Source organism: Botryllus schlosseri, chromosome 12 (genome assembly GCF_051294905.1).
Source record: "Botryllus schlosseri isolate E-star chromosome 12, Bs_hap1, whole genome shotgun sequence".
Classification (NCBI taxonomy): Eukaryota; Metazoa; Chordata; class Ascidiacea; order Stolidobranchia; family Styelidae; genus Botryllus; species Botryllus schlosseri.
This window is the reverse complement of record NC_137247.1, coordinates 23,172,248-23,190,946: the sequence shown is the minus strand read 5'-3', so window position 1 is coordinate 23,190,946 and position 18,699 is coordinate 23,172,248. Positions and strand designations below refer to the sequence as shown.

Here is an 18,699-nt window from a genome sequence, read left to right as displayed (position 1 = left end):
ATACGACACAATTCGAGCCTGCGCCAATGGCTGAGGACTATATAAACTATATTCGAATTCAGTTTTAAGAAAACAAGAGGTTTGGTTAAGGTAAAAACAGAGAAAACAAATTACTTTACAATACTAGTTTACCACAACGTGAGCTGTAAGCTTCGATCACTTCTTTGCTGTCAATTAATTTGTGAGAGAACAATGGAGGCTCAGTCAAACGCACGATCATTGAATGATTGGTCGCTCAGACGGGTTATACCAGCGTTTCGCGAACAATCCGAACATATGCAAGATACAGTTATTTTGATCGACAACTATTACTTGATGACTTGAAATTGACTCGTGGATTTTGCTCCGAGTCACGAGTCAATCCACATTTCTGATAGGCCGAGTCAAGTCAAGTCTAGTCATTTTAGCAAAGTGACTCGAGTCAAGTCAAGTCATACAAAAAAGGTGACTCGAGTCTGACTCCAGTCAAGTCATGACTCGAGTCATCCCAACACTGATTTTCACCAGGTCAGCATGCTGTAAAACCGTGCATGCAGCTATGTGCAGTAACAAAAAATAGATACCTTTTGATATTACTAAAGGTTTTCCCAATTGCATTACAGACTACATCGCATTTACAGCATTGGAGAAATAATTGTACAACGTTGATGCTCAAAATCATTTTTTCAAATTTTCCGAATACTTCTTTAAATTGTACATAGTAAAGTCATGCTCATGTCACATCGATAGGATTATTTATCAGCCTAATGCCTGTGCTCAATGCATCACTGAGCTACATAAACACCGCACACCTGCTGGTTTCCAACCGTTTATGTTCGGTACTCAATTTCCAATATGAAAATGTTCCGTGGCCCAGCTCAAAATTTGATAGGCTGATTACTAATTAAAAGTCGGCACATTTGCCCAGACTTATCTACGGCATATTTGGAAACTGATTTGATTGCATTCAACATCTTCGCGAACCCCAAAATAAAGGCAAACTACCCCCAGGTTTAGAACCTCTATCTTTGAATAACGCATCGAAACGGCGTAAACCGACTCTACGAATATACCGTTATCTTGTAATTGTAATTGCGATTACAATTAGACTTATTTCTGTAAATGAATGTTATTTTTATTTATGTTTGATCGCAGTTTTTGCGAGGGTGGTAGTCCCCATAATAATGCCGACATACTAAATCGCGAGTAGCGCGAACAAAAATTTCACGTAGCATAAATCTACCCAAATTTCATATTGTTTATGTTGATTTAGGAAAAACGTATGAGATTACTTGAAAATTCCAGACATTCCGGCATATTTTCGATATTCATCCGGGACGCAGTTTTAACAGTGAAATTGCGGACATGTACGGGAAATTTCAGATGTCTGGCAACCCTACATTAGAATAAACCCTTCTCTACTGAATATACGTTCCACTGGTGCAGTATAGATGCAGGAATGGAAAAGCATTTTTGAACCACACTGAAGAGCATTGGATACTCATTCTTTCTAGTCGCCGAATCATCGCCTTAAAATTTACACAAGAGCTTATCAGTCAAGCTCTTCCGAGCACTTGACCATCTGAGTCATTGCATTGGCTCTAATTGAACTTTGCTTCGATTGTTTGCTTGTATAATCGAAAAGTCGTGTATAATTGAAAAGTCTTGAGTACTTTGATTGCGGAGGATCTATTACACCTTCATTACTGGATCATTTTGTGCAATGCATTGCTAATATGTACCATTGTCTTTTGTTTTTACGGCGGCATATCTGATATCAGACAAGTGCATCGGAAGCAGTGGTGACAAATAGCGATGGCGGCAGAATTCGTCAGATGCATTGATCTAGCCATTACGATTTGCAAATTTCTTCATCTTCAAGTCATATAAAATAAGCCGAGTCAATGACTTGGGTTGAGTCATGCGTAATGACTCGAGTACAAGTCGAGTCAATCCAAATATTGACTCGAGTCGATTCGAGTCATTTTCCCATTTCAAGAAAATTACTCGAGTCAAGTCGAGTCACAAAAAAATCATGACTCGAGTCTGACTCGAGTCGAGTCATGACTCGAGTCATTACAACCCTGTCTAACAGCATGGTTTTGCAAAACTTCTAGGGGTCTAAGATAGGATTTACATGCGGAACCCCACACACAAATTGCATATCACTATGAAATATAGCAAAGTATACTAGCCGCCGAACGTGACAAGGCATTAGCTTTCTCAATCTATATAAAACACCTACAGCACAAGACAGTTTGGTACAGAGAGCATCAATATGAGGTTTCAATGACAGTCTGAGGTCCATCATAACTCCCAAATATTTTACGGATTCTACTGGTTTGATCTCACTGTGGTTAGTTACCATGCGTGATATGGACCAAGTAACAGCATGTAATTCTGCCATCGGATAGCACCTATTGAAACACCCAGAGTGTGCAAAACATTACAATAACAATCAATTTTTCATATAGTTGCTCGTGGTCGTTCACTTTTTCATTTAAAGGTCCGTGAATCAACCAATATAAAGCTGTAAAAGGCGATCCTCTGTCGTCAGAAGGATCATCTCAACTCGCTGGGAATCATCCATTAGTGTTGTTTTGTTATTCGACTGTTTTACAGCTGATTTTGTGTGTGTTGTACCGTAACCGTGCGCTGTTGACTGCCGTTCGCGACTCTGTGTATTTGTCATTATTACGTCACAACGACAAAATTCCTTCTGTATTTCTATCTTGGTTAACCTCATTTACTGGCGTTCACTGCTGAAGAGAGCCAGTCGAAAAGCTTCCAGTGGAATAAATTTGGCAATATGAACGTATTGTTTGCTGCAATATTGAAGTTCTTCACTTCAAAAAGCCTATTTAATGTTCATATCAACTATCTGCAGCTTGTAAATGATATTCTTTTTGTGATGTCATAACTAGGGAATGGGGCTGTTCCACTTCATTTTGAACACGCGGTGGCGACAAAGGTAACTCGACCCAAATCTGTTTTGTTGCTATATACTTTACTATGGGAATGGACTAAACATGGACCTAATTTCGTCTCTTGACGCACAACGAGGATGGTCAAAGTATCCATATTAACTTAAATCATCCGTATGGATATGAAGTAGCTGTTAGCCGACGAAGATGATGCTATTTCTTGGCGTCTTGTTCTCGTGATGGAAGTGCTGAAATTATGATTATATCCTCATCACCAACTGCAATGGTTCTATCATTATTATTCTCGCCATTTAGCGGCCAAAACAACACCAGATTGAACTGGATTCAACACAAACCCTTTCTAGATATATTATGACCTTACCAAATAGCAGTCTGGTTGAAAGACTTCATGTCATTCCGATACCTTCCTATTCTTCAATCTCATCACTATCTGTTGGTGTTTTTAAATGATAAAATACTAATAATACCAACTAGATCTCATCCTCACTGATGATTGACAATTAAACGATGTACCAGTTGTATTGTTGCAGTTATTTCGTTGAATAAAATGGAACGGTTATAAACTAAAGTCGCAAAGCGTAATGGTCTATAAAGTGGAGGTTCTCGAATGGTAAGCACATAAACATTGGATCATCATCATCATCATTGGTTTATTATCAATTTTATCAGTTCAATACACCACAAAATGCGATACAATGAAAAGATAGGAAGGTGACGAAGCGACTTGGAGTAGTCTATGGAATCAGACACCCACCTTGGCCTAGACGATGTAAAGAGGAGGCATGCACACTGGATGAAAAGTAAAGAAAATAGTATAGAAAAAAGCAAACAACAAAAATTCTAAGCAACGTATCTACGCATGCTCATTATTACACAATTACATAATTCTTAGGAAGAAGGAATGTCAACCCACTATTTGAGAAACCCATGTATGGAACTGCTGTAAGACAAAAAGCAAAATACTTGTAAACCCAATTGATACTAATAGCATCACCATATCCAAGAATTGTAAAACACAAAAATGAGCTTGTGAGCCTTGGTCATTTTTGATCATCGAGTTTGTACTTGAAAATCTGGAAGGTTGTAGCAAAGTTTGTTGTGCTACCAACAAAATATGTATCAGATAATCAGATACGTATAAAAAGAGTCCACGTAGTGAGCAACTGACAATAGTCCCGTTTTGTTGAAGTCATATGAGATAGTTGTCTTAAAACTAAGCCTAATTTCCAAGTCTTTCAGTGGGAAGCACAAAAATGACGCCATGCTTACAATATCCGACAGTGTTGAGTGTTCAGGATTTATAGTTGGAATGATGGTTGCTTTTCACTATCAACTATAGATTCTTCTTTCAATAAGGGGTGAATCAATATAGATTCAGCTATCCCCTTTTCCAAATTGTTGAATTGTCAGAACAAGATGCCGTGCGTGACTGATGACTCGTACAGTTTATTCTTTTGCAACAGCTTTTGACCCTGACGTCTCTTCTGCAACCTTTTTCATTGAAAACAGAACAGATGAGGCTGCCTTTACCGAAGTGTAATCAGCTTCATTGTAATTCAAACGCTTGATTTTTATATGTTGTAGGACAGGGGTCTCCAACACGCGGCCCGCGGGCCGCATGCGGCCCGCGAGGTCATATTTTGCGGCCCGCGACCTGATTTGAAATTTCGGAAGAAGGCTTAGTAAAGTATTTTGAAATGCTGAAATTGATTTCATTTTTTAAACATATTGTTGTTGTTGTTCAAAGTAAGTTATTCTCCTGTGTCCAATATCACTATTCCTCACTAGCTGATACGGCTTCGGCGATTGCATTATCATTCCATGGAGGAAGAACTTGTTGATATGACCATTCATATTTTCTTGACGGGCAATGGCCCACCACTGCCGAGACCGAGTCGCTTAGAAAACGACTTCGGGCTCCTCAAAAGATCAAGCTTTACGAGGAGATAGTTTTCCAGCAAGAACCGTGTCCAGGCCATCCGCAGCCAATCTACGACAGTAGAAGAAACGAATTGACTCCCTAATTATTGAGAGATTTGAATTATTCTTGAAATATTCTCCGCGCTGCACGCGGTTCGATGCGAGTTTGGTTCCGATTTTAATATAGTAGTGTGCTTATTGTTATCTGAGCCGTACAGTACAGATGCGAACAGCAGAGGAAATTGATGCGCCACATAAAGAAATACCTATTAGTAATCGTGTTCTCCTCGTGAAGGAAATTTGTTTCTGGTAGGCATACGTTTGGGCAAATCCAATATATTTCCACTATATCGACAATCCTGATGTGAGGTCGAGAGATAGCAACATGTAACAAAGGGGACTAATAACAATTCGCCCACGCAAAATGCAGCACAGCATTGATAACTTCGCTAAATGTTTGAACACACCCCCTGCATCAACTCTACCGGTGAATCTGATGACATGGGCTGAAAAAGGATAAATATTTGATAGTAAGGAAAATGGACGTACTTTATTTTTGTCCTTGATGTTTTTTGCGGCATATACACCGACTCATGATACACATGCACACGATCTGCGCATGCATATGCATACCATGAGTGCATGATGTGCATGTGCATATGCCGCTGGACAAGGAAGGTACATATATAGCCTTGTATGGCTTTCTAAGTCTTTCACCACCTCTCCATACTATCCCATTATTGCATGAGCATCAAGCGGGGAAGTCATGGATACCAGTTTTACTGATCAGGTCTTTGGTCTGACCCGGCCGGGGATCGAACCCACGACCTACCGATCAAGAAGCCGGACGCTTTACCATTACGCTATCTCGTCGATAATAGGTGAATAATAAGTAATAGGTGAAACTATACTGATAATAATGACGAAATTTCTCATGGTTGCGGAAAAATTTTCGCGCTTCGCGCGTCTAGAAAACGAATCCCTTGACTATTCATAACATGACTACTCGCGATTTCGGTGTGCATAGTAAGCCGATATGAGTAAATAGATTAGTTTAGAGTTCACCGGCAACGGACAATGGACATGAAACTGCGTTGCCTATTATTATCTCCGTATTGAAGTCATGCGGCCCGCGGCCTCTACGAATTTCGAAAATTGGCCCGCGACTCATTTTGAGTTGACGACCCCTGTTGTAGGACTTCACTCAGCAAATGTACAATGTACATAACGTAATTTTCCATAACACATAACACTCATGGGGGAACTGATTTACTGCAGGGGAAGCAGGATAAATCATGTTGGTGAAATGATATTCTGCAGACAACATTTCCAGGAGAGGACTAGGCATCCAAACCTTTTCTTCGTAAACGGAATCCATCCTTCCGATAACTTTCTGTTTCTAATTGATGCATCTTCTGAGATCAAATGACCGTCATCATTACACAATGAGGCATATAAAACTCGCCATATTATACGACTCTCGGAAAATTAACAGCAATGTACCGGTAAGCTTCCACCTGCCATGGTGCCAATGTCCATCACGAGGACCAGACGCCAAGAAATAGCCTCATTTTCGTCGGCTAACAGCTACTTGATATCCATATGGATGATTTATATTGATATGGATACTTTGACCATCCTCGTTGTACGCCAATAGACGAAATTGGGTTCATGTTTAGTCCATTCCCATAGTAAAGCATATAGCAACAAAACAGATTTGGGTCAAGTTACCTTTGTCGCCACCGCGTGTTCAAAATGAAGTGGAACAGCCCCATTGGAGCCGGATCAAGGAGTCGGAGCCCCGGAGCCGTGCATTTTCACCGGAGCTGGAGCCGGAGCTCTACATAAAATTCAGCTGGAGCCGGAGCCAGTTATTTGAGGAGTAGGTCCAGCTCCGACATATTTCATAAGATGCTATTGCAACAGCCATATCTGCTGATTTCACATAATTCAACAGCAGGCCTTCGCGAAATTGAGAATCTTCGCCTCTTTGGTGCTACCTTTTCGGACTAACCATGTTTATGGGGATTTAACAGCAGAGCAGTCATATGTTCAATGTCCAATTTCCATACATAAGCGCCGAACCACCGTAAGCTAGATATGCCTGTGAATATTGTGGGTTTTCGGCATACCCGCAATTTCATCATAAGCAAAACCTTGTTGGGCCTATTGTAAGGTTCGAAAATAATGATCACTATGTATTGTGCTAGATGGGACTGAGGATAAAAACGTGATTACGTTACACATGTCGATATGACGAGTACGCGCCAAAAATTTCCATCTCATCGTTGCTATAAATCGGATGAGAAAATGCTCGTTCTTTCGTGCGTGGAAACCCGAGGTTTCCAGAATGTTCTGTATTTGCCCTTTAGAATATTGTTGCGCGTGATATGGCTGGAGACCGCTTGTTGAGTTGGTTGAGTAGGGAGTTGGCTGAGAGCGTGGCTGAAGATGGATGCGGGTGAGTATGTCTCTGCGTTTGGTAGCGTGAAGTAATAGTAGTTGGGGGCAGCAGCGTGAAATAGTGGTGGGTATTAGGCAGTTATGGCGTGAAGTAGTAGGCATTTGGTCTTGTATTTGCAGGCTTGAGTTGGACGTACCGGTCGGAATCTCTGCGTGGATAGTTGGTTGGGGCACGGCCTAGTCACTGACGTTTCTACGCGAGCACCTAGGGAGTGATGTTGCCCCGTTGGTAGTTCGTACTCGCTTGTAGATGACAAGGCTGCTGCTGGGCTAGGTTTAGACTGATGGGTATGTGTGCTTGTGCGTGAGGCCTGTGTGGAGTTTTGTTACAGTTTCCTGTGCAGTATGTATCGTATAGGAGTTATAGATCGTCTGGGTTCCGTTATATGTGTCCGTGAGTATCGTTATTATGAGTTTCTTGTGTCGTATTAACATAATCTTATAACCGCATAGACTTGTGGTGTTGTCGGTTGTGCCGTGATGATTGTAAGTGTCATTTGAGCAGGCGGCAGTCGCAGAGAGACAAGGTCCCGAGCCCAGTAATACACCCGCGATCCCGTTATTGCTACTGGTATACGCCGTAACAGGGTCGCTACTCGTGATAGTTTTTGTAATCGGGCCGCAAAATTGGACAGTGTTATTGTGTATGAAACTATCCATGCGAATTGGAATTCATGACTGCGCATGATCGTCATTCACTCAAGTAAAGATTTTCGAGCGTAAATAGGGGATGGCAGAAGAGTAGCCCAAAACGCCATTACGCTTAGTAAACTATTGTCGCGGTGCGAGCTACTCAATGCGAAGTCAGAACCAGAGTTGAATCAATTACAATTACTATTACAATTATTCCCCTGCATGTTTGAATTACATTACAATCACAATTACTAAATGCTAAAATATCAAATTACAATTACTGTTAAACATGTAATTATTTACAATTACAGTTACTGTTAAACATGTAATTGACTCGGTAGAGAGGCGTTCTTTGACAACCCTAGCGACGTAATTAGCAACAATCGCAAGCTATTCATGTTTCATTCATGATACGTTGAATACCCTTTAATTAGAAAAAATTCGAACTATTCCTAATCATTAGTACTGAAAACTGCAAACACAGAAAAATGTTTCAAGCGACTGTTAACAACCAAAAGTTAGAGCGACTAACAGTGAATAGGCTACAGGAAAGTTAATGAAATGCAATAAAACGATTAGGCTACTCAGTAGGGCTCTTCAAAAATGAATTTATTTCTCAAATCGTACTGGCTACTTGATAAAATTGTTAGGTTACCTAATTTAAGCCTACACACAAAATTTGGTTCAATTCCAGCCAGTAACCGCTTTGCTACAGCAGAAGAAAGTTTCTATTTATTATATAAAAATAAATAACAAAAAATTTGAAAATTTTCTGTTCACCCCATGAAAGTGTTAGGCTGTCTATGGAAACGATGCTCACCAAATTTGGTTCAATTGCGACCAGTGGAAGCGGAGTTAGTGCCGTCGAAAAATTTGGATTTGAATAAAATAGTATTTACGTTGACCGATTCTTTGTTTATTTATTATAGTTGTGCTCACCGTAAATACTCTTTTATTCAAATTCAAATTTTTCGACGGCAATAACTCCGCTTCCACTGGTCGGAATTGAACCAAATTTGGTGAGCATCGTTTCTATAGACAGCCTAACACTTTCATGGGGTGAACAGAAAATTTTCAAATTTTTTGTTATTTATTTTGATATAATAAATAGAAACTTTCTTCTCCTGTAGCAAAGCGGTTACTGGTTGGAATTGAACCAAATTTTGTGTGTAGGCTTAAATTAGGTAACCTAACAATTTTCTCAAGTAGCCAGTACGATTTGAGAAAAAAGTCATTTTTGAAGAGCCCTACTACTAAGAGCTGAATGAGGATAATGAAATGTAATTGGTAAGGCGTCAGCGATAAGGATGATTCCGATAAGGTGTGTGAAATTAAAATATATGCAAAAGGAAAGACCTCCTGATAACTACGAAATGTGTGATTATCTCTTACTACTATCTCTCTCTCTCTCATAGTTTCCTTAAACGCATGAGCGATCTCGTCTTCTTGTTGTTGTGATTGTGCGACGTGCGTGCATGTATGTATTAGCACTAGGGTCAGTTCGGATATCAATAATTTTCACTATCCGGATAACGGATATATCCGTATATTTGGAATTTAGCTAACCGGTTAACCGGATAGTGAATCCTAAGTGAGATAATCGATTTCACGAGGTCTGCATGAAGAATGGATCGCAAAATCATTACACAGTGTAATTGCAGCTCCCTCCTTATAAAGCACACCGCATCAATAGTGGCATTCTGTAGCCGGGACCGGAGTTTTGTAACAAAGAGTCCACACGTATTAAATGCTCTTTCTGCTTCCACAAAATGGGCTGAATTATAGTAAGCAAGGCTGAATATAGTTAAGCAGCGCTTCCTTTTTGCCCATTCTTCTGTTTAGGTGTCTACTACTGGAAGGACGAGTAGCTGATACCGGAATTGAGGCCGACATGATAGCTCGCTCTAATTCCTCCATGAGAAATTCACATGATCAGGCCCGTAGTCAGCCGAAAAATAAGGGGGGTGTTTTAAATAAAACGAGGTGGTTTCGATTTTTTTTCGAATTTAGTATCAGCGGAAATCAATTACGCTTGCACGCACGAACATGTTTCCGGAATGCGAACATTCGATGTCATTCAGTTTCGCAATGTCACTCATTAATCACAATCGCTGATCATAATAATCTAGCGGCATATTGTCTCCAAGCCACCAAGAGATAGGAGCCAACGCATGCCAGGCCCGAGACTATGGTTACGCCAGCGATGATATCGTTCGTACCATGCCTATTGCAGATGCGATTGTGCAGGCCAGTGATAATATCGTGATCACCAAGCCAATGCAGATGCGATTATGTAGGCCAGTGATGGTGATTCTGCCAGCGGAACTATAGGCTTGTTGAAGACTCGAAAAACCAGGTCAGCAACGATAGCCGAGTTCGCGGCAATCAATGACCTAATGTGGCGATCTTCTCAGCGGGAGATTCCGTCGCGTTACACTGTGCAGTGTGCATAGACGTATCCCGCTAATTGGCGACACGCTTCTCGCTAACTGGTCACGTGAAACACTGATAATACGACTTATTGAAGCTTCCTAAAAGTTTAAAACACATTATTAACGACACTATTTTATCCGGTTAACCGGCAGATTTATATCCGGATATCGGATAATAAAAAAACCTGCGGTTAACCGGTTAACCGTTATCCGGATAATCCAACCCTAATTAGCACCCACGTCTTGTGAGTTGTTGGAGTAATAAGGATTAGGCTAGTCGATGCAACTGTTCTTTTGTATTTCAGTTTGATCATTTATTACTGTATTTAACCTATGAATAAATGCATAGTTGCACTCGAATTGCAACAGTTTGGATCGCATTTACATTTTCACTTGCTCGGAAACTGTTAGATTGCATTTGATGAACATTAGGGTGCAAAAAGTTTCTGGCCCCAGTAAATTAGGCCAAGATTGCGTGATCAAGTTTGATAAAGCCTTGGTTGGAAACTTGAATTTCTTTCTGTAATTGTTGCAGCAAGCCTCGTTACTGGTCAGAGATTTCAAAAAAACTCTGACCGTGATGTAGGAACTGGTTCAGCACAGGTTTCAGAAGAGTTGATTTGCTGTTCATCCATTTTTGAAATATCAAGATTTAGTTTAGACCACTGGTTCCTTAACTTTTTTAGACACGCCCCTCTTTATAACAGTGAAATATTTCGTGCCCCCCCTTATCGTCATATCACACAATGAAACCAGGATGTTAGCAATCCTCACAGATAGTTTGATGGTATGGAAGATTATGGCTGTTGATGAGAGAATTCTCCAATATGAAATTCGCACTATACACAGAGCAATGACTATGAAATGGAGGTGAATCGCGCCAAGCGCGGAAAAAATTTCGGTTTACCGGAGCTTCGCGCTCCCCTTCAGATGCTTTCACGCCACCCAAGGGGGCACGCTCCCCAGTTTGAGAACCACTGGTTTAGCCTATATTGTAATTCACAAAGTTTTCTGTTGCTACTGAAGTATGGGAAACAGTTTAGCATGGCTGAATGATCTAGTTATAATGCGGCACGCATAGAACACCGATGTAAATAGGCTGATCATTACAGGTCGCGACTGTGGCGAGATAACGCAGTGGTATAATCCGCGGCTGCAACACCAATGGGTGCGGGTTCGAGTCCGACCGAGGTCGACTTCCGAATTCCGATACCTAAGTGTTGGAGGTTTACCTAGGCTCCTCCTCGCCACCTCATCCGCGTCAGCGGTGTCTTACAAAAGCCTAGAGGTGGGCCGTGCTATAAGTCGGCAGTTACGTAAAATAAGAAGAATATCGGCCTGGTGTAAATGACCATAGTAGTCGACAAACACCATGAATACCCAAAAACACACACACACACAGGTCGTGACTGTGTCCTACGGCATTAAGGCCTTGCGGCACCTCGTCGTCATCTTGGCCGTACCGGATTTTCACTGGTGTGACGAATAAATGATTGATTGATCATTTTATGTTGTGTTTGTCAGGTTACCATAACAATGTAATTGAAATTGTAATTGAGCAAAATTTTTATCATACTACAATTACAATTACATGAAAAAGTGTAATTAATTACTTTCATCTCAATTACAAATTACAATTGATCCAACTCTGGTCAGAACCCTATGGTATTTTATGTTGAAGACAAATTACCGGTTTCATACGTGATTTCCAATTTGTAATCATCTGTTTCGTGTATTTATTCTTGATGTCTGCTGGTTACAACAACAGAACTTGATTACATGTCGATTCCACATCATTTGCGATGCAATGAAATTGGTCAGATGTCATTTGAGAAGCACGAAATATATTTAGCATCAGAACACGTAAATTACAAAACAGACCTGCCACATCGTTTATACCCATCATTTCGTTACTTCTAATAGCAAATTAACGAACAACCGCTGCTGAATGAGATTGTATTATATCTTGCGTGTATAACATAATCTATAATGGGCTCGTATGTGTCAAAGAATACGGAGACACCTTTCGACTGTTGCTAGGGCAAAACCGGCAGTGTGACTAATGCTAGAAACTTCAGAGTTACGCATAAAACAGCAACTAACATCCTTCGCAGTCGAAACTGGTGTTCGCTGAGACTGTCTAGCACAGTGGTTCCCAACCGGGGAGGAATTCCCCCCTTGGGGGGAATTTTGCAATTTTTAGGGAGGAATTCCACTTTATAATTGTAACGGATTTCCCAGATTGTTCATGTCCGAACTGTCATGTAGTCAACCAGTTATATCCGAATGTATGCTCCTCATGGCTGTTTTTTGTTTGCTGAAAGTATGTTCAAATGCTATTTGAAATCTCTTTTTCACATACAAATTCCCCCCCCCCCTTTTTTCAAACTAGTTCAGATATGCTGCAGTTGGCAAGACAATTTTGTAGGCCGGCGACGGCCTCTCAATCAAATATATCCTAAGCGAGCAAATGTTGTGCCGAATCTATCATAACAAGGCCTCTTAGTGAAAGTATTTATCTTATATTTTCAAGTCAACATTTTCAGACAGTGACAAAATATTCCAACGTCATCGATTCAAGTCAAAGAACAGTGACCCGATCGAAAAGAGACATATTAAACTTGGTGCAATGTTGCCGAAACGTAATGGGTGTCCTAAATTTCAATGAGCTCCAGCAGGGAATCTGATCACGTGTATGTTATATATCAGGGCTCTAACTAAATCACGAGGCTCCGAGTCACAAGTCAATCTCACTTTCATAGTTTTGACTCGAGTCAAGTCTGAGTCCAAGTCACCGAGCTGAGTGTCGAGTCCGAGTCATGATATTATGACTCGAGTCCAAGTCACACCCCAGTCCACACTGTTTGGTGGTATTGAATGATTTGGATTTATCATATACTAATTTTCCTCACTTGGAGCAGTTTCTTGTCGCATTGTCAATTACCAGGATCAATAGACAAAATTCCAATAGGGTGGTCGCTTTACTGTTCTTCGAAATTACAAAGAAATGTCGGTCTTGGCCGTCTCATAGTCTCGAGTCATATGGTTTGGTTCGAGTCATGCACAATGACTCGAGTCCAAGTCGAGTCAATACCCAGATTGTCTCGAGTCGTTTCCGTAATTTGAGAAAATGACTCGAGTCTGGTCAACCCTCCTATATATGAAAGCGCCAATATTATTGGCCAAATGCATTGGCCAACTTGAAAAAAAAAATCGCGAGACCAGCAAATTTATGCATACTGACTTTTCACAACAGTTATATTAGCGATTGGTGCATGGTAAGCCGAAAACACAAATGGAAGTGTGGGGGTTTGTTGAGTCAAGCGTTCCAAAATTTGGGACCAAGACCATTGTTTTTGACGGTCTTCAAAGTGTTATTACAGCACTGCTAGAAACAAACACTCGGTACCGCCCGTCTTTTTCTCTCAAAAGGTGTTAGCGCGGTAAAAATGACCTTTTTTAATCATCGGCCAGATTTATCCTAAGGGGGGAATTTTGGCTTAAATTTCGGCCAAGGGAGGCACGAGATGAAGAAGGTTGGGAACCACTGGTCTAGCAGGACCATAAGATGTATCATTACCATCTTCAATGCAAGAATGTGAATAGCCTACATGGTGTTGGTCATAAGAATATGGACTATGAAACACAGAAATGCATATGATAATTCGTAACCAGAGAATTCTGCTTCATAACAGTGAATAACGACACAGCGTATGGTAATGAAAACAACTTTTTGACAGGTCGGATTTTCCAAGTCTGTAAATGTGAGGTCGCAATACTTTTGTGAATTCGGGGTGTCATGAGAAATTGGTTGTTATTGGTACAGTTTCTGAACATACAATTTCGTGAAGACTGACTATGGCTAAAGCAAATTGTTACTCTTAGGAGCACCGCTAAGATACATTGTACTAATCGAATAGACATGTCAACTATAGCGTTATACGCCTATCGCACAACATTCGTATCAACACCAGCTAGAATTTTGAAGAATAATTTTAATTCTTATGTATTGCTTGCCTACCATAACTCTCTCGCTCAAATAGCCCCGTTTTGTTGGAGCGCCACATCTTGTTACATGATAGCACCAGGAAAATCTAGTCTATGGATTACGTACGGCTGACATGGGTGTTGATGCACAAAAGCTGGATTGTGCAACCTGCGTCTAACACAGAAAATATTTCGCACTTCATGAAGTAGTGTCGATTTGCAATGATGTGCGTCTCTCTCGAGTTTTTTAATGTATTCTGGTACGTGTAATCGATTGCGGAACCTTCTGAGTACCGACAAGCACTTACACAAATCAGATATGATCAATATAATCCAGTGAGCGATGGTGGGCCCAAACCAACACAGCCCGCAACAACCTCGTGAGTATAGCTTTCAATACAACATCCATTGTAGCAGTATATTTATTAAACTCGAAGACTTTTCGGGTGCCTCTTTTCAAGAGTTATCGGCACACTGAAGGGATTTAAACAGGTTTAAAAGCAAAACCAAAAAGGCAAAGTTTGACGCAACAATCAAAATCACAGAGTACAGTCATCATTATGGTATCATGCTACTGAACTGTCCTAGTCGTTATGCCCGCATATAAAAATATATAATTATATATATATATACAATATAATTGTATGGATATGGTATGAATTTTATTACCCCTATTCACCAATGACTTTTTTGTCCGGCGTAGTGCTCAGAATGTGGGCTTACTAGCGATCTTAGAATCTATTTCTTTAGCGCTGAAGTTGCAGTGTTGAATCCAATAATTGGTACTTAACCACTGGCGGCTCGTCCTATAGGGCAACTGGGGCATTGCCCCACCTAAAATTCTGTTCATAACAGTTCTTTACCATTTATAGACGCACAGCAATCTATATATACCGAAATCACAGCGAAAATCTTATTCTTCTTGTCATTTCGCTTGTAAATGCCCATATATAGCGAAGTCTCTGCGAAAATCGAATTCTCTTCCGTGTTTTCGCTTTGCGAATGCCTAGCCGGGGCATGCCCCGGTAGCGCTCATAACAAGCTTTCACTGTCTATTCTCTCAAAGCCGCGCACAATAAAGAAACAGTGATTTACTCTCTCCTATTCATAAAATTACCGAGCAACCGGGGCAACATAGCCTGGTTGCCCTTAAGGTGTGATGTAACAATGGTATCTATATCTGAACTCGGTTACCGTCATATGCGTTTAGTCGACCTTTGCTGGTATAGGTCGATTTTGATGGTGTTTCACACCATGATAATTCTTGAAACTTGGTATGTCATGTCGTGATGGTGGTATTTAACACTGTCCCAAGTTTCAGGGTTTCTACTTATAGTTTAGGGTAGTAATTCCGTTTCCGAAGTTGAGTGTATGCTGATCCGTCATGTATCGCAAACAGATTTTACTCAAAAGCCGGTATTGGTATCCGTTGATTTTGACGATGTTCCATACCGAGATCGGTCATGACATTTGGCGCGGTAAGCCTTAATGTTAGTATCGAACGCTGTACCAAGTTTCAAGTTAGTCACTGTACTGTGTTAGTGGTAATTTCGTTTCCTAAGTCGAGTGAGAGCTGACTCGTCATTTATCGCAAACATATTTTACGCAAAGCCGGTATTGGTCTCCATTGATTTTAACGATGCTCCTTACCTAGATCCGTCATGAGCTTTTGCATGGTATGTCTTGATTTTAGTATCGAACGCTGTGCCAAGTCGCAAGGTTGGCACTCAATGATTACGGCAGCAATTTCGTTATCAAGGTCGAGTATGGTAGAGATGTGCGCTGATCTGACTCTTGGCCTACCTAACGCATTGCGGATTTCACGCAAAAGCCGGTGTATCTGTGTTAACGCTAACTGTGTTCCATACTGAGATAGGTGATGAGATGATGATATCATGAAACAGTTTACTAACATCCTCGGTTTGCATTCAAATATTTACTTTTATTTTATATTCTCCAATGTCAATTTCACCGTGAAATTGTGGCCTTCAGGCCATTTGCTTACAATTACAACCCCTGTCAAGCGCGATAGCTGTTTCGTTTTCGATGGCGGCTAACAGCTGATCGCTTGATCAGCCTATTCCTCGGTAAATTTTACGCAAAATTCGGTGTTGGTCTGTTCGTATAAATTTTGACAGTGTACCATACCGAAAACGGTCATGAGGCTACTTCTCGATGATTTCATGTAACAGTGTACCAAGTTTTCGGCTTTCATCCACGTATTTATTCGGTAATATATTTTCCAAGGTGATTTACAGCAGACATATAGACACTATAGACCGTAAGCCGTGTGTGTCGTGTGACAGTCTCCAGCCTCATGGCCAAAATCTCCTGTGCTGTACCGGGACCGAATTTCTGAGCCTGCTATCCGTAGTTCTTCAGAATTATGTTTTGGATTCAATATGACATGTCCAATCTATGAGATAACAATTGCGTATGTGTCCGAACTCGTTGACCTTCCCAGTTAGGCTTACGCAATCTCCAGGCCGTGTTAATTTTGGCATTTCAGGAGCCAGATGCCAAAACTGCCAAAAATGAAAATTTGAAAATGCCAAAAATAAGCAATTTTTGGCATATGCCAAAAATAACACGGCCTGCCAAATAGTGTATTTCGTTAATGGTGTTGTGTTAACAGGACCGCGTTACAAGCGAGAAGAGCGTTTGTGAAAGGCAGGTTTCTTAATCTGGGTCCAGCCCACCCATTAGGGGTGAAAGCATGGTGTCCTAAATGGTGTGGGCACAGCGAGATTGAACGGCTGACTGCATTTGGTTTACGTCATACTTTCCATTTGTCCGAAGGCAATTTTACGACCATTTTTGACCGGCTTGTCGAGCGCTAAATTTGATAAAACGGGTATCAATGAGAAGCTGTCGCAGTACTGATTATTTAATTATAAACTATATTCTGCTCATGGAACTGGAACCCCCAAAATTAACCACGATTTTTGCATTGTGATCGAGTTCAACATTGTGACGCAACAAACTGTCTCGCTATTTCTAAGCTCCACAGTCTCGTTTTGCCAGTCTTGTTTCGTCAATGTTCTTAAACAAGCTAACCTTCCCAGGACTCTTCCATGTGAGTTGGTAATATTAAAGCCACCTGAAGTGACAAAAGTCCTCCGAAAATATATCGGTAGACTGAAGGAGAAATGATAGTCGTGCTACTAAATAGAATGTGTTGAGAGACAACACAGGAAACTCCTGGAAAAGGATCGGGAAGAAAATTCTTTCCGCGATGAGATCGATGGCACTGCGAAGTGATCTCTTTTCATGATGCATGGAAGCCGGTTCGGCCCTCCAATGATTTTGAAGCTCTAAAAACCTTTTGTGGATGACTGGCAACATTCTTTCCCTCAACGGCTACTGTTTGAAGCCGATATTTCCCAGATTCGCTGGGCGAGAAATGAATTTAGGAGAAACTCAACTGACCTGAGTTTGGAAGCACTGTTACAGTGCAAACGATTTAAGTCATTCAACAGCTGTAACAATCAGCTGTTGAGCGTGTTTGTTAGGCTTTTCTTTCTTTTTTTTGCTTATTGGCACCGATTCCGATGGATACTGCACATTTTGTGGTTTCGTTTGATATTATTAACATATGAAATCGTTAGGTTTTTTCTTCTTATTGTTTGTTGGCACTGATTATACGTGGATGCTGCACATTTTGTGGTGTCTTTTGACGAGCTAGCCCAAATAAAGCGTTTTGTGACTAATTCGAGGCTGAAACTATCTATTTAGAGGACGATGCCAAAACTGCCAAAAATAAAAACCGAAAAATGCCAAAAATAAGTTATTTTTGGCAGATTTGGCATATGCCAAAAATAACACGGCCTGGCAATCTCTCAAGTTATAGTCATTTCCATTTCTGCAGATAATTAGTCAGGTATAGTGCGAACATGAACCGTTTCGAATCTTTGTTCCGTACGCCGTTTACGCAGTTACCACACTTCAAGTCACAGCTCACCGGCAGACCTCTCGCGGCACATACGTTAAAATCACTGTTGTCGGGAAGTTCGTGCTACCGTAGTCCGTACCACCAAGTTACTTGTTTACGTTGGAAAACGCCATTGTGACGCCATCTTGATAAAAAGTCGCTTGCAGCCCTTGCCCCACCACCCGATATTGTCACAAGCCGCCACTGTACTCAACTATGTAGTGAAGTTTTAGGGCGATTGATATTTTGAGTATATAGCATTATATCTCGCAAGTTGTTGAGACCTCAACACACTTCTGGTATTTATATTGGACAAAGCCGGTAAATGCGTTTCACACCATATAGTTTAGTTTTCAAGAACATTTCCCATAGACCAACTTTCACATTCGCACTTAGTTTACGTTAAGCA

The 18,699-nt window shown here is 40.8% G+C and overlaps 1 protein-coding gene and 1 long non-coding RNA gene across 7 annotated transcripts in view; both read right to left on the bottom strand.

Moving 5' to 3' along the window:
• Positions 1-18,699, bottom strand: part of LOC145452325 (uncharacterized) — a 97,588-nt gene that overhangs the window by 72,377 nt on the left and 6,512 nt on the right. The gene's annotated exons all lie outside the window — the stretch shown is intronic.
• Positions 998-18,696, bottom strand: LOC145452329 (uncharacterized). Its single transcript, XR_013919303.1, has 2 exons — positions 13,921-18,696; positions 998-12,508 (listed from the first exon to the last, which is right to left on the bottom strand). It is a non-coding gene; the product is annotated as an uncharacterized LOC145452329 (long non-coding RNA).